The sequence below is a fragment of the Emydura macquarii genome, unplaced genomic scaffold, assembly GCF_026122565.2.
Source record: "Emydura macquarii macquarii isolate MOO-44397 ecotype Brisbane River unplaced genomic scaffold, CSIRO-AGI_Emac_v2 contig_2422, whole genome shotgun sequence".
NCBI lineage: Eukaryota > Metazoa > Chordata > Testudines > Chelidae > Emydura > Emydura macquarii.
Window position 1 is genome coordinate 17011111 of NW_027132559.1, and position 10077 is coordinate 17021187.

Consider the following 10077-nt stretch of genomic DNA (forward strand, 5'->3'; position numbering starts at 1 on the left):
CTTTGGAGATTCGAAGTGCCATATGCATTATTCTCAATAGTGATAGTATTCATATTAGCAGAAAAAGAAGTATTAAGATCATGACGAACTGTCAGATCTTCTGATCTATTAGGGCCACTTTACACTGATCCCCTAGCATAAGCTTACTGTGACAGATCCAGTCCTCACGTGTTTCCCACCTCACTTAAGGGAATCCCCAAATGGTGTAGGGCTGCTGTACAAGTTCGTAGGTAGAAACAGAGAACATTTTTCATTAGGAAGCATTTAAATTGAAAAATGTCCTTTTATTCCCAAAATATTTTTTCATAAAATTTGTCTTTCTTTCTAAATTTTCCATCCCTTTCTCCCCTTTTCCTTCCTCTCTTACTTTAGTCCCCCTTTCTCCTTCTTTCTCTTTTGTCACTCGGGGGAAAAAGCTGGAAAAAAAGTAATGGAAAAAAAATTGAGAATCGTTTTAGTTTGAAATGTTCAATGAAAAACAATTTCTATTCCTCCATCCATTCTACTTCCAGCCGTGGGCCTCTTGGCCCCCAGCACAGGATGTGTGAACATGGCTAGGGTATCCCTACACCGTCATAATCCCTGAGGGTAACAGCCATTGTGGGGGGTTTTGGCAGCTGGCCTAGATTAAAGCAACCCTAAAACTGCTCTAATCTATGTGTAGCACCAGCCTCTCCCCCCAATTAGTCAAAGAATCAGGAGACCACCTAGGTGCCTAAAAGCACCCTAGCCTCTCCCCCGCCTCTTGCACTGAGTACAAACTCAGCTGGGTCAAAGCCTATGGCTCTAATTTCTCTGAAGCTGGCAAATATCTTCTGTCTGTAACATCACCTTTGGCTATATCTACATTAAGCAAAACTAAAATATATACATAAACTCCTGCTAAAATAACTTACAACCCCAAGATCCATCACCTTTGCCATGAGCTCTATAACTTTTGTTATCCATTTTATTGCAAGGGTTAATAAAAACCCACTTAAATACACATTACAAAGTCTGACCACATCCTGGCTAACCTTATCTGATAAATGTCGGTTTGGAAGAAACCACAGCAAAGTCATCCTAACCTTTTTCTTTTTCTTTTTTTTTTTCTTCCTTTTTTTGGGTGGAAATCAGCTCTTATTATTAGTCCTGTAGTCACAGCTACTGAGCTATTCCGCATACAGTATTGATATTGAGCTGTTTTTCATCGTTTCCGTTCAATTTACTTTACCACGTTCCTTCCTCATCATTGCCTCCATATGGACCCAGTCACGGGAATCAATAGATGCAGCCCCCACCTCCCCTGGGACTAAAGTATAACCATGGACAAATGCTCTGTTTCTGCAGGACGTCCAGAATGCTCCTGACAATATTCCTGCGGAGTGATGTCCATTGAAAAACATGACAATGAAAACTACCAGGTACAACGAGCAGAGAGGTTCCAGGTGGTAGGTTAGTGTCCAAACAGGGCTCTGCGGATGGAATTTTTAGAGGATAAAAAAGTGTCTTGAGATCAGAAAGTCATTGCGGTTCATAGATAGTAATTGACTCGTCCAGTAAGAGGCACCAAGTAATCCACTCATGTGGCGGGGAGGGGGGGGGGCCTCAGGTTTTCTACCCTGACCTGCATCCTAGACCTGCTCTTTGGGTGTTATTAACTGGCTGCTTTAGCCCCGGCACTTATTGCTTTTCTTTTGTGTTTTATTTCGATTGCTTCTAAAAGAAAACGCAACAAAGTGGAGATGTAACAGTAGCCACTGGAATCAGTGGATACTGACCGCTGGCAAGTGACGTGGGGGGGAGCTTTTGTAACTCTGACCGATGTCATGTGACAGGCCAGGAAATAAAGATCAGCCTCTTACCAGCACTCCTATGTGTCACACCTTTATTACAGTGGTGACAGGTTGATGGCTCCTCTGAAAGGTTCCTTTCCTTCAGGGAGTCCTGTCCAATGTTTAGCTTTATTCCGTCCATAAATGCTGGCTAAGCAAGGCAGGCTGGCCGAGAAACCCTTATGCTCCCCCTTCCCAACACTATCGCTGGGAAAGGGACCTCTCACCTGACAGTCAAAATCCAGCACCTACCTCGCTGTCACCGAGTCTGTCTCTCTCTTCCTTATACGTGGAGAAAACCTATTCTCTGGGACAGTATTTCAGAAGCATCATTTCCCCGCAATCTGCTGAAAGATCAATGAATTAATAAAGGAAGGCAGCTGTTGTGTCTCAGCTGAGACCCTGGTAACGAAGTCTTCACTTTAGACAACCAGCTCCTCTTTATACCTTAAGAAAACGCCGCCAACAGTTTAACTGCTATTTTCTTCTGCAAATGATCTTATTAAGGACAGCTGTAGCGTTACAACGCTGCTTTCACAACAGTAATCCTACACAGCTACTTTTATATAAGACCAGCAACTGGAATTTAATTTAACCAGTAAGTTAAATACTGAGAAGGGCCAAGATGTGGCTCAAATCTATTTTGACTGTCCTTCCTTTTTCTTTTCTTTTCTTTTTTTTTTTTTTTAAATTACCACTACTGTGAAAGGTAAGTTCATCGGTTTGCTCATTCTCAGCACATACAACAAACATTAAGAACGAGTTTAAACTGGAGAACCTAAAAGCTTTCTCTTTGCATAACACAAATTTATGGCTTGGAAACTAAATATTTGTTCAAAGGACTTTTGGAGGTATTCAAGTATATAGGCGAGATAAAATGGTAGATTAAATATTCCATTTGCATGTGATAACCCCAGTATTATGTACTATCTTAATTCTTCACCTGTTTTCTGAAATCCTTTGACAAATGCAGAGCATTTCACTTGCTTGCAGTTTCCTAGTAGCTTTCAGCCTGTGATTTAATTGCATTTGTGTTCCTGTTGGTAAGCATACTCTACTCACAAGGGGAGAAACCTCAGATCTCTAATTATGCACGGTGACTCGGTGAATCGGATTAATTCTTTCCTCAGTGAACTTTTCCAAAACATTGCCGCTCTTGCTGAATCAGGAGGGAATTCTTCTTTGGTGGCTCATGTAGGAAAACAAGACTCACCCAAGAGGGTTCAGATGCTATGGTGATGAGGTCCATAGAAATGTGCATAAAACAAACAAACAAAATCACTAACAACCATGTCCTCGAAGAAGTGAAGTCAGCGAAAGCTTCTTCACTGGGTGCAGGATCTGGAGACCTCCATATTTCTAGGCGTTCAATGAAGTGTCCACCTCTGTACCATAAGTCATGCGGAAACGAGTTTATGACAGTCATTATCATGCTCGAGCTTTTTTTCCCCTTGAATTCATCGAACTCTAATAAAAACTTCATATACAAGTTAATAAAACAAAGGCTTCCCCTTGAATAATCCCTTCACCCAATGTTGTATATGTACATTTGAAAACGTACAGGACTGCGTTGCAAATATAGCTCACTCTCACCTCTCCCCCATTTTGTTTTATATGCTTTCTAACACGAAAATATAAGGGGACTGGGGGGAAATTAAACGTCTCTGACGATCATGAAGTTTTCCTCTACCACAGTCTGGTTTAGAAAAGTCACAAACATATTTTACCCTGAGCTCCAGGAATCCACTTTACAGAAAGTAAAATAATGCACTGCTTTGTGTTAAATCCACAGATTATTAGCCCAAAATATAAATTGCTTCCAAGTACATCTATTATTTATAATTAAAAACACTACCAAGTGACTGGAAGTTGATATGGAAGATTTTTATTCTTCATGCTCTGAATACCTAAGTGTGATCATTTTTTTTGAGGTGGCACCCGAAATGAGATCATTAAACTAGTTTTGCTGCGAAAACATGTTTACCTCTTGTTTATCAGATTTACTTTTATTTGTTCTGGGTAGGTTCCAAATCTTGTATTAGAGATTAAAGGCAACTGCCCAATCCAATTAGTAACCAGTCATGTTTAGGTAAAAATGTTTGTTAGGAGCGAGATCAAAGTTTCTGGTCATTAACTGTAGGATGCTTAGGATAGTTATTTTTCAATCATTAACATAGCTTGATTTTTAGCATTGGCACAGATTTTAAAAATAGACATGTAGAGGTAAAAGGGTAGTGCAAAAGTAATCTACATTCATCTCTCTTAGTAGAGTGTGCATGGACTCTGTAACAAAATGTTTATTAAAGGGTAAAACTCTTGGAAAATGTAGACCTCTACTATAAACTTTTAACCAGAAAATCTAGCTCAAGGGCACTAATCCTCAGTCTTTCATGCAAAATTTTTCAGCTGAGGCTGAGGTTGAGGCAATAAAAAGAATAGTGCTTCCAGCTAACCCAAGACAGCAGAAAACTCACACTGTTCCAAAGGGGGCATTCAACTAAAGTTACTGCAACTGTAATGTTCAAAAGGACTTCGCTGCACTGCCATCGCTTCATGAATGTGATTCCTCTGTGTCTGTAAGACATGACTGGTGCACAATAAGCCAGAGGAAGTATTTCCCTTTGGAATGATACTGAGTTTATCAACAAGAAGTTCAGCAAATAAATCCCAAAACTGTATTTCTGGAATGTATTTCATACTTATAGGACTTGCTTCAAGTTTCATTTCTTCATAGAGGCCTATAAAACCTAGTTCACACCCCCTTAACATTCTGAAAAAAAGCTGTGACCATAACAAAATACCCTCACAAAAAACTGTGGAACTAGCATGTTGAGTGCTTAACCTCACCCTTGTCCCTTTGCTTTTCCTAGTTCCCCTCCAGCTTTCTTTGTATACCTAGACTCCTTCATAGCAAGGAGTTTGCTTCCCTATGTCTGTGTGTGAGGTACTCAGCACACTAAAATAATCATACTTACCTTAATCACTATAGTCTTTAGTCCAATGTCCCACACTTTCTTTAATAAATTTTTCCCCAGTTTCCTGTTCTTGGGAGTCAGATTCTTCTCTGTGTTACACGGGTGCACATAGGAGGCGACTCATATAAAGATTCTAATTAGTTTGAATCCGAGCAGGAAGAATCTGCAAATCTAACAAAAATCCAGAGTGTAGGTACACTTCAGGGGGGAGTTGATAACTGATTTCTTCACTGTCATTGTTTTTCTAGAGAAAACAAGTTGAGAAACGCTAGGAGCCTAGATTGCATTATTTTGAAAATCAGCTACCCAGTGTAGAAATACATATTTATATAGAGGGTCGAACTGGCTCCGGTTTAAACCATTGGCAAACTCCACCGGTTTCAGTAAGAGAAAGCTCAGAGCCTCCCTTTTATTGAAATAAAGTAAAGGAATCATGGTACACACACACACACACACAAAAACAACCCCAAAACAAAACTAAAAACAAACAAACAAAACCCCCTAACCATATTAGGCTCTATATTTACCACTTATTTAGTTTGTCACACTGCAGACATGAGCAATGCACATGTTTTGGTGAACATGGTTTCTTTCTTTCTTTCTTTCTTTCTTTCTTTCTTTCTTGTTGTGGATTATTTGATAAATGATAATATGTAAAAAAACTTCTTCTGCTATTTTGAACACAACACCTAGTCTAGATACCTCTTTAGATAGTTCTTCATCAAAGTCCTCTTTACCTCCTCAGCTGGGGAACCAAATCATGCTCTATCACACCGGTGTAAATTCGAATGAATTTTTCTGAAGTCAGTGGCACTACTCCAGATTTACATCCTTGGAAATTTAGAAAGCCCAAACAAACAGATTCACCCTCAGATTCTTCCACATCTAGGTGTAAAAAAATGTATACACCTGCAAGAGGCCCGATCCATTCCTCTTGGGTGCAATTCCTTACTGCAATCCATAAACACATACATCTTCCCGAGTGGATCAGTCATAGGATCAAAGGCTGTTCTCAGAATATTTGCACGAGTGTCTCTGAAGGCAAAATTTGACCTTATTTCTATTCTGGTTTCTGTGAGACATCAGCAGGAGTTTGTGGTGAATAAAGAATACAGCGTTTAAGTTAATCATCAAATCCTTCCCCCAATTTTCCTCTTCATAAAGCTTACAGCAGCTGCACACCAGTTTATTCGTTTTTCTGCACAATGCTAAAAATGTTTAATTTTAAGGCCAGGAGCGTGATATCTCTTAGGGTGCTCTAATCATTGCACTATCACCTCATATTTCACTCTCAATAACTTCAGTGGCATAATCACAAGATGGCACCAGCGAATTTCTCAAGGGAACAAATCAGCTCCCTTACTATAAAACAAACCATATCAGAAAGTTGCCCGAAATGCTTAAAACCAGATTTAAATAGTGCTTTTTGGGGCGGGATGAGTGTGTGTGCACGCAGTTGTTTTCTCTGGCGATGTATGGAAAGAAATGTGCAGATACATTCACTTTTGTGTAAACTGTCCTAGATTTTACTCATGCTTAAAAGCCTATTAAACCACTTGAATTATTTCCCCCCAGCTTCCAAAAAGGACGTCTTTAATACATATATTTTAGAATTTGTTCTTTTTAAAAGTAAAGCGTTCTTACAGGAAAATAACGTGCTGGAGCACAAAGTGAGATTTCTCTCCGCACATTTTACCTATGTTTTGGAATTCCAATCTTGGCGTCTAGATGTCAAATACTGGTAAATATTCTTCAGCGGCTCCTAATGATCTCTACAGGCGATGAAATTGTTTAGTGGGAGTTGCCTCTGCACTTGCAGTATCAAGGTTTAAAAATAAATAATTGCGTGATTGTGTCCTCAGCACAAATCCAAGTTTATAGAGCAACCCATATCCTGGTACTTATTCCAGCTTCATCGTGAATTAAGCATTTGTGTGAGTATGTGAGTGCTAGTTATTTCTAAATGAACAAAACTCTCAATTAAATCCTGAAGGCGTAACACTGGTGGGAAGAAGTGAATACAGCTGATTGTGGTCTACTTTATTTCCGCATAGACAGCAAATTGTCTGCGAGATCTACATTCATGGCCGTGAATGACAGAAGTCAGTCAGCGGTAGAGGCGTCCACGTAAGGGATGGACTAGCAGAGGCTCACTACGAAGGGTTGTTTCTGAGATCAGAAATTCGGTAGAACACTCACACCACGTACCCTGCTACTCCAGCTGTAACCGACTGGTGAGGAGTTTGCAATTTGCACATTGCAAGCATTCGCTGTGCATCGTCATACATCTCATGCACAGTGAAGCAGACTCGAAAACTTTTTGTTTACCTTAGGTTCAGCGCAACAATCTTTCCTCTGAGCAGTGTATAATGATGATTTCACTCGCCCGCCCCAGTTCCATAGCCAGACGTATAGCCCTTTCCATTCCCAATTTTGACCGGTCCCTTTCTCATCTAATCGATGATGAAGCCTCCTACTTATTTGTTTTTTCCACGAGAGACGCCGATGTTTTCCCTCTTAATAACTTGGTCCATAATTAGCCGTGCTACACGCACAAATTTCTCTCTGCAGCAAAAGTATTTTGGCTCTGTTCCATATGATATTTTCTCAGTTCGCTCCTTTTCAAAACCTCCACCCATTCCCACTTGCTCCCGTCTGACCCTACTGTGTGACATTCCTACAACTATAAGACCCTGCATATACAACCATTCAAGTTTCTCTCTTTCCTCTAGATTCCATAAGGGATAGGTGAAAAATCACAAGACTGTTAAAGAAATCAGAACCCAGATCCATAAAGATGAAATGTAACTTGTATGTGAATTAATAACGCTGCTGTATAACAATCTCAATTTGTTGAGTAAGTCTTCTATAGCGTCTTGTAAAGGCGTAAGAACACGTTTACAGTATAGCTACATAACGTTCTCAACAGGACGAGTTAATTAGTTCCAGATTCATTTTTTAGAAGCAAGTTTCACAAGTAAAAAGCCATGTCTGTGTATGGAGCGACTGGAGTATTTTTAAACACTAAACATCTTGGATTCATAATTACAGACGGCAGACACTTTGGACAATAAAATAACTGGGTTTGCGATTTTAGGAAAACTTGCTTGAAAATGCACAGGATCAATTATCCCTCTCTGTCTGCTGGGTGCAGTTACAGCGATCATGAGCAATATTTTAACTCAGAAACATTTCCTATAAGAAATTACAGCAGCACTCCTTATATATATTATACCATGAATAATATACATAATAAATGGGCAGGGAGGAAGTGAAGAGGTGGAAGTTTTTACTTTAAATTCTCCCTTTATTAGTGGCGGTAGCATAGTAATTTTTGTAAATGTGCTATTTTATATTTGTTTCCTGGACATTTTGTTTATAAGATCAATGTGTGTTGTAATGCGTTTGAAAAGTCAATCCGAAATATTTTTCTTCTCATGCTAGGAATGATAAATACAGTGTTTTTCTTCTACTACATCACAGACTTCAGAAGGGCTTGATATTCCACGCACTAAAATCAATGAGAATTTTGTCATTGTATCTAATAGACGCATGGGATTCGACAGCCCTTTCCTAGAAAGGGACCTTTCCCCCTCTGTGGAAAGCATTGCTTGTAGGATGTCTGAGACGCAATAAATGAACTTGGGAGCTGACTATCTCTAGTCTGGCTTTGTAAAACTAACAAACGAAACCAAACCCCGCCCGCGCCTAGTATTTCTAACAATGGGTATAATGTTGCTTTTCGGGTAGGTTTGTATATTTTTCAGAGAGGATGTAAAGTCCAGGTGGGGACAGATTGGGGGAGGAGAGAAAAGAAAATGAAAGCTAGGAATTGAGATAGTTAGGCCTTTTCTACGCTTGTGCTTAACCCCAGTACCTAAAACTTCATGCGAGAATACTGGCTTTGCTCCCTAGGCGCCAAAATCGATCAGAAAAATTCAAGACGAAGCTTTTCTGTGACCCACGGTAAAACGAACACAAAACTGATTGGTAATAAAACAATCCACAGATTTCATTCCCTTGTAAGTGTTAACCAGACAATGTCTAACTTAAAAGCAGGTGACAGTAAATTGTACCAGGTTTCTCTTTAATATGCATACATTATTTTTTTTAGTTTTGCTCATTATTAATTAACATATTAACATATTAATTAACATATTTTGTGATCTCAGTTTATATGCCATCACAAACACATTGATGAGAGACAGTTCCAGAGGGGTAGCCGTGTTGGTCTGCGTTCAGACTTGAATCTGACGAAGTGGGTTTCTGCCCACGAAAGTTTCTGCCCAAATACATTTGTTAGTCTTTAAGGTGCCACAGAACTCTTGTTTTGTTGACAAGAGAGAATTCTTCGGTGTCGAATAGAAATACATAAATACAATTTTTAAATGAAGGAATTTAAATGAACTAATTTGAGATTAACTTTTCAAATAACTTAAAATCATTCGTTTGGTTAAAAGGAAAAGCTTCGATTTTTGTTTGTATTTTAAACATGTTTATATACATATCTATATACCAATATAATGTTTATATTTATATATCAATCTCTATCATTACACACGCTCATATTTTAGTGTCTTGTGTGTGTGTATCGAAAGAGAGAGCGAGTTTAGCAGCGAGCAAAGCAATCACAACTAGATTGGGTGCCTGTATATATGTGACATAATTAGCAAGAATAGAATCCACTTCTAGAGACCCTTTCTGCTTTAAGGTAGCAACAGCCTGTACACATAACCTCTGTTGCGCCTTTAAAGATTTAAGAGCTCAGTATGTCTCTCTGGAATGAACTTTGTACCGCATATTGCTCTAAAGGAGAAATGTCAAAGTAAACTCATTTACCACCCTCGCGTCCTTGACTTCAGACGGTTAAAATTTAATCCGAGGTGTGGGCACAGCTTCGCTATGTTATTTAAACATATCAAAGTTAATCAAAAGGATTCCAATTGCATGAATGAGCCTTACACCAAAGCCTGTCTGCGGAGAAGTCCGTAGTTTAGTCTGGTCTGAGTCTCACTGCAGAATTCTCTTTAAGGAAGGAAAAGGGGTAAAATAAAAGAGAAAGTTTACTTTCAAAATGGCATGGGAGGCTTCAAAGAGTCCGGAGAACCGGACTTTTTCTGGAAACTCTTGCTATTCAATTATCATTAACTGGTAAGACATCTAGTGGGGATGTCTTGCAATTGCAGCTCCGATTGACTGGTCAGACAGCAACGATCGTTCCCAGGAATTTCGGATGCACAGCTTCCATCCCTTCCTTCTCCTCCTCACACGTTTCCGGGCCATTTCCT